This window comes from Lathamus discolor, chromosome 5 (genome assembly GCF_037157495.1).
Source record: "Lathamus discolor isolate bLatDis1 chromosome 5, bLatDis1.hap1, whole genome shotgun sequence".
Lineage (NCBI taxonomy): Eukaryota > Metazoa > Chordata > Aves > Psittaciformes > Psittacidae > Lathamus > Lathamus discolor.
In genome coordinates, this window is record NC_088888.1 from 33709764 (window position 1) to 33717160 (window position 7397).

Here is a 7397-nt window from a genome sequence, read left to right on the forward strand (position 1 = left end):
GTTAGTCAAGTACAGAGCTCTCATGCCAAGTGTCTGAAATCAGCCCTGTTTTTTTTCCCACACACTTCTGTCTGTTTCACTCTTCTTTTCTTTTTTCAAACAACAAGATGGCAATCAGATAAACAGCAACACATTTTCTGAGAAACTCTGATGAAGACTATTACAATAAATATCAGCCTATTGGGATGTGTAAGATCTGGTTTCCCTTGAGATAAGCCTTTCTGCTCCTTCGGCCTCTCTGCCAGGGACTCCTACGTCAGCAGATCAAATTAACTATCTGGATACTTTGTAAACCGCAGTACTACAAGCAATACATGCTTACAACTACACAGCAGCCCTAGTCCCAGCTTCTCCCCACGCAGAGCACAGCAGAGAGACATTTAAAACATTTGATGTCTTCCCCTGACACAAACGTTATGGTGCCTCCATGCTGCATGCAGGTACATTAGGAATGCATAGGCTGATTTATCTGCGCTGTGGTAGTAATCTGGGGAGGGCGACTTCAAGGCTGGAAGCATTTTCCAGCATAGATCTGCACAGCATAAACTGAATGAGCTGTTCACTGGCTCTCTGCTTAAATGACCCAATCACTGAAGAAACTGTTATGATGCATTGATTCAGCGCAGCTCTGAGGCTTTGTTCCAGGTGGTTCATCATCTTTTCCATGGAGCTGACAGGCAAGGGTTGCTGTGACAGAGCAGAAAGATCCGGCAGCCAAAAAAATGTACATGTGTGGGATCGAGAGCTTAAATCTCCATGAAACCAGGAGAAAGGATAAAACCGGCATCTTGCATCTGTTGCTAGGGAGCCGGGACCATCAGGAAGCAACCACAACATTCTGTGCACTGGAGAAGGCACTCAAAGTGATGTGCTTTCATGAAGAATTTGCTGTTCTTTAAAAATCCATTGAGGACTATTAAATGCAAAGAGAAGTCTTGTCTGGGGAAACTGAACCACAAAAGCACAGGGAGGAGGAGAGAATGTGTTCAGGGGAAGTATCACCATGTTTGCCCTGTTCTCATACTCTTTGTGGGCTCCTGGTTGGTCACATAAGTCCTTATCCTTGTTTTGCAGGTGGGGAAATATAGCCAGCTAGCGTTAAGGATGGAAACCACCCCACAGCTGGATTTGGAGCTGTGTGGGTCAGCCAGTTGCACGTAACAGTTTGCACTTTCACATGGAAGAAACAGAGCATTACTAGATCCTGCAGTGCAGCAGGTTAAACCCACCATTGGTAGTGGTATCTGCTCTCTTCTGCCCAGAGCAGTACAGTGATCTCTGCTCTTGGCAGGCGGCTCTGTCTAATGCTTTGGCTTGTTTATTTCTATTGAGACAAAGTTATCCCAGCTCTATCTTCACCAGAGTGAGCTGAATAACACTAGGGATGAACGTGGGTCTTGTAGATTTTCACGCTGTTGCCCTTGGCAGCACTGCAGTATGCAAACACGACTGATAGTACAAACAGTTCTTCATATTTTGTTTCATATAAAGGATAAATATGTTTTGTGGAGATCTTTCTTTTGCTATATCCAAGCTTATATTTTTGCATAGTGTGTAATTAACAAAATGCTCTGATTAAAGAGAAAGGGGGATTTTTAAAATCAGCCTTCTGATTCTGCACTTCTACTGCTTATCAACAAACCAATGCATGCTGCCCCAGGGTATTTCACATAGAATAACCACCACATGAGTTATTTTGCTTCAGGCTGTTAACCTGAGCTATTAAAACCCTGGAAAAGGCTTATGTATGTTAGCCCTTTAATGATGTCAAAACGTTGCACAAAATATCTTTCTCATATTCTCCCTGATCTCTTTTGTAGAAGTACAAGGCTGATCAGCTTCTCTTGATAAGGAAACAATCTTTCAACATTTATTTGTATGTGTCTAAAATGTTCGCTAATGCTGTGGTCTCTTGGTGCCTGAATGGAGATATTCAGGGGCTCATTTCCATTGAAGCTGATCATTTGCAGTGCTCAATATTGAGCTGTGGCATCCCATTTTGCATCCTGTTTCCGTCTATACTAAGTGCCTCATTTGGGGCTGGAGACTATGCCCGGGAAATGGACTGAAACTTCAGCATTGCAGTGCTGGGAATGGTGACATCTAAGGTCCTCCTTGGATCAGTTCCCAGGAAACAACCCACATAAATTTGTGTTGGTCTGCCTTGTAACATGAAACAACATCTACTCCCTTCGCAGTTCCTGTACATCGCTGTGCTGTGTTAGTTACCCCAGGCACATTAAAAAAAAGACAGAAATCCAAGTCTGCCTTTGCCTCTAACAACCATCATGTCAGTTTTATTTGTTGCACAAAGGAGAGGCTATAATAAACATAAAACAAAGAAATGGGGAAATATTCATTACAGAGTGCTTTTGCTTGTATCCTGTACTAATAAACACAGTTGTCTTATTTGGAAAGATGCCTTCAATATGTTGATTTATTAGATACTAGCAGTGCTGCAAACGCCCAGCTTCTCTGCTTTTATAAGACAAGCAGCGGAAAGAGGGCTGCCTCACAGGACAGCTATGCAAAATTAGCTTGTCTTTTTTTGTAAACACTGTTTTATGCCCGTCAGCTGGGAGATTATTCTGAGCAATCGAGGGAGCTCGTTGTCTCAACCTTTCTGTTTGCTTCTGCCAGGCCAAATCCTGGTCCTGCGTGAACCAGTGGGGATCATCTTGCTGACTTTAGCAGCCCTAGAGCACGGCCAAAACCCTTCAGGGGATTAGTTGTGATGAGTTAGTGCTGATCTCATGGTCACTATGGACTAAATGCATCCATAAATCCAGGCTTGCTGCAGCAGTGCCCAAGTAAACTCCTGGGAAGTTCCACGTCGTCCTCCTGTCCAGTGAGTGCAACCGGCAAAACCCAGCTGGCTGCAGTTGTATTCTCCGTATGATAACACCCAGACACAAGGGTTTGCTCATCAGCACATGGAAAATCTGAGTGTTTTCAATTTTACTGATTGGTTTGTAAGAGTAATCAGATTTTACTCTTGAAACCAGATAATGAGGCAGCTCTGGCAGCTGCTCCCTGGCTGTATGATCACCAGGGTGTGAGGAACCAGGCAGCTCCTCAATGAATGCTGCTGCGCACCACCAAGTCTGTCCCCTTCATTGGGCAGCTCAGAGACCCGTTTTCTTGAAGAAGACAGAGACCTGGCTTCAGTTATGGCACTGTTCAAAGCTTCAAAGCTCCCTTTTCCTCACAGCTCTTGGCCAGCTTCCTTGGCCTGTTTTCTATGTGCTTTTAAACCTCTTTGCTCCAGAGGATGTGAGAACATGGTGTATACTGGTGTTGTGGGGTGTAAGCAGCAGCATTTCAGGAAATCCAACTGCCCAGTGAGGACAGAGGCTGCTTGAGTTGATGTTTGATGCTTTCAGACTGTAGTAGCTCATATCAGGAAGGACCACGTGTTTTTGCTGTCTTTTACAATTCTATCATAAATCTGAGGATGTCCATAAGACACAGCTCCAGATGTTATCACTTTACTGTGCTCATAGTCACAGTTCACAACTGGAGAAAAGCAAAGATACAGTATCTCTTGAAACTTCAGAAGACAATTGACAAGAAGTCTGATAAAGATGGTTGCATGAACAAACAAGTGTGTTTGGTAGACCCTTGTTCTCCTTGCTGAGGATTGTGTTGATGTACACTGATCTGTGGGCTTAGGCACAGAGAGCACACAGGGGCTTGTTCTCCAGCTGCAGCAAAGCTGCTGTGGACCTCTGTTTGGTAATGTCTCTAATTGGGCTGTTGATGCCATCGCAGTTCCACTCTGAGACTGCATTAGTGAGCATTAACACTGCAGGCGGGAAGCCCAGCTGGATGCAGAGTGCTCTGTCTCTCGTATTGACCCGTCAAGTCTCCTCTACAAAGCAGAAATAAGCAGCATTATTTCCTGTCCCTGTCACTTTCCCATTACTTGGATCTGACAAATGCTATTCTTACCTGGAATCAGGGATTTAGCTTAGTGTGCTGGCCAGGTATATTTAAGCCATTATCCACTGTGTGCCACACAGATAGAAGGGCAGACCTGGACTGAGACCCCCGGTTATAGCCCCTCAGAACCCTTTTTTCATTGTCCTAAATTTTCACAAAAGACCCCTAAAACCATGGATGTGGGCACAGATCTCCCTGCACAAAGATGCCTCTACTTTTCCATCGGAAGATTGCGTAATGACTCCTTTAGCGCCGCCAACACTGTAGGCTCATTTTCTCACCCACCACACGGGGACAAGGTTCACTTTGGTGTGCCCAGACCCACAGATGAGTCCGTTTCTGAATGCCACGAGCCAAGGAGAGACTGATATTTCTGCTCATTGTCTGCTCCATTGCAGCACCTGTACCTACAGGTCCTTCATAATCCTTTGCCTAAATTATATTTTTGCAATTGGATTTCATTATGCTTACTTTTTCTCCTTTATGAATGAATATTAACTAATGCGAGCTCTCTTTCCGTGATCCCTAATACCCAGTGACAGATAAAAAATCATGAAATAATTCTAAGTTTTTTTTCATATCCAAACATTTCTATTATTTATTTCTTCTGCTGTGAGAACTTTGCAAGAAGATTACAAAACCAGCTTTAAGAATTTGCAACATTTTTTTAAATTGCATTTTTCAGGTATGAGTGCACCACTTGTGCCCAGAGAGAGAATGAAAACCTTGAGGATCCAGTACAGCATCCATACTGCAGCAGTGCCAAACTGCAAAGATGAGGGTCTCCTCTTGCAGATACAGTGCAAAGACCCTGGGAGGGACAGCATCAGACTTGAAGACCACACAGCTTAGATCAGGTACCTACAGTACTGAAGGTGAAAAAGAGCCTCAAGGAGGGGAAATGATAAACTGTTTTCATGTGCTCAGTTGCAACACCAGGGATAGACCTAGGTGTTCTGATGTCCTTGAAATATCGCTGGCCAGGAAAGCTCACCACCACAAACTTCCCATCATATCAACTTCCCCTTGAAATCTCCCCCCTATCCTGCCCAGGCTTCCTGGGAAAAAAGCTGAAATTGAGGCAAAAAGGGCTCCCTTTCCCCTCTGTGGGGGAAATTCAGCCCAGATGGCTGCTGCGGCAACATGGGGATTTTGGGAAGAGGGGCTCTGGAAACAGTATTTCCTCACTTTGCAAGGGACACTGCGAAAGCTGGGTGCCAGTATACAGCCTGCTGCCTGTTTCAGAGCTGGTCCCGTTGAACCATTGCCTGGTTCGCCATTCCCCCGCAGGCTGTGATGTTAGTTTTGTGCTGACTCCTAGTTTTGTAACACCAAACTGCTCCACCTCAGGCCTTGATTCTGCTAATTTCACAGTTAATTTCAGTAATCAGTTAACCCTGGTTTCAGCTTTATTGCAGCCTGAAGGACTTCTGAGATAGGAAGCATGGGGCGGTGGGTGAACATGTTTAAAGGCATGTTTAAATACAGTTTTTCATACCTGGGCAATCCCAGAAAGACATATAGCAGGTGATAACCTTGGATGCCAAACATTCTGCTCCGCTGATGAAAGCTCGCAGTATATCTGAGTGCTACATGCACTCCTCTCCTCCCCTGACAACTGATCTCCAGAGAAAGCAAGGAAGGAAGGAACACAGTTGCATCCTTGTCCATTTATTTAAGCTGTGGCTATTACTTCTAGTTCTATTATATTTATATGCATTACATGGCAGGTGACATTTCTGTTTTGATTAGTATCACTAAAGAAAGGGGTAGGGCAAAACAGGAGCGCTGTGTGCTATAATAACATTGCACAGGTCAAAGCCATGCATGATGAGAACCACCCCAAATAACCCCACAATATAAGAGGCAATGTAGCCTACAGGAGATGCTGGTCAGAGGCTCTGGGGTGGGTGACAGGATGCCTGGGTTCAGCTCCCAAGCATGTCATTTTATGGCACATAACTTGTGGCAAAGTGCATAAGCATTTTGAGAAAGAACTAAACAATAAGATACAATATTTTTTTAAAGCTTCAGCAACAAGAGAAAACATCGTGTAAGGGCTCAACATTATTACTGGATAAGGAATTCAACATAGTATATTAATACACTTAAGCAGACAGGTATACAACGTCTTTCTAACATCAATTACAAGCAGGAGTGTAAAGTGCATCTCCTTTGGGATGGTTGTCTGTGCACCACTAATGATAGCTCTGCTGTAAGGAGTAATCACATTAAACGTTCAAGTAAGAGAAAGATGTTAAGAAGTCAGGCTACAAGATATGAGAAGTTATTTCAAAGAAACCACCCAAGTACATCTGTTTCCCTCCAAATGTTATCTTAAACTCTAGTGCTGGGTTTTCTGGCAGAGAAATTAAGCTTCAGGCCGACTTTGATCACCCAGATATTCTTTTCTTTCTGTTTGCTGATCGTGACCTTTTCTTGCAGCAGCCTCAAGGAGCTGGAGGAGCTAGATTTTCCTCTGTTGTACCGAAGGACCTCTGCTGATTGCCACAAGGTGAATGCTACTTTACCTGTTATCTGCTTGCAAGTAGGCTGCCCAAGTGGTCTGTTTGCGGCTTTCAGTAACAGCGTTGTGAACACAGTGTTTCCAGCTCTGCAATTCACCATAGTGCAAGCAGCTGGAACAAGTCGAAACCAAGCGGGAGACAGTATTGTTACCATATGTATTCCTTATCTTGATTTACTTTCATTGAGCAAGTTTTTAAAGGAGTTTTTAAGAGCTCAAGTGCCATCAAGGATTCTAGCCACTTCCAGAAAAAACAAAGTCTACAGGTAGGAAGTTATGTTTTAAAACAACATGTTTCAAATGCTGTTTGTTTTCCCCACAAGCATTCAAACATGATATATTTCTTCCTGTCTTCTCTCCCCCCACCACAAAAATAAAAGCTGGGATAAAGTGCTACAGACAATACTGAAAAGAAAGAGTATTAAGGCAAAATCATCTGAAAGTTTTCTATTTTGAAGACTGTTTCCTTTAGGATTGAGAGATAATGAAGGCGTGTGAGAAAAAATTTAGTGATTCACTCACTGTCTGATGTGTCCTGTGTCCAACAATTAACACAACTTGAGTGCAAATGTAGAGATACTCAGTGCAGACAAGTTGAATACCTTTAGGATCTCTTCCATAGTCCTGTATCTATGGATCTGACCAAGAAAATACCTGTCAGAGCAGAATAGCACCAGGTTACATGAAAGACACTTATACACAAGAGGAAGGGGGCACAAACATTCAGAGCCCACAGCCAGACTTGAAAAATAGGACACATCTGTATGTTCTTCTAGTGAACAGACTCTGCTGACCTTGAAAACGTGCCAATTTCAAACTCACTGGGTTTGGGGAGCTACCATCACTGTTCCTGTGCCTGACCCTCCCTGTAAAGCCAGCAGTGCTTCCAACCATTGTCTGCCTGCAGCTTGTACAGCGAGGTAATTTA

The 7397-nt window shown here is 43.7% G+C and overlaps 1 long non-coding RNA gene across 1 annotated transcript; it reads right to left on the bottom strand.

Moving 5' to 3' along the window:
• Positions 1 to 3641: 3641 nt before the first annotated feature.
• Positions 3642 to 7397, bottom strand: LOC136014280 (uncharacterized). Its single transcript, XR_010612604.1, has 3 exons — positions 6992 to 7397; positions 6474 to 6581; positions 3642 to 3871 (listed from the first exon to the last, which is right to left on the bottom strand). It is a non-coding gene; the product is annotated as an uncharacterized LOC136014280 (long non-coding RNA).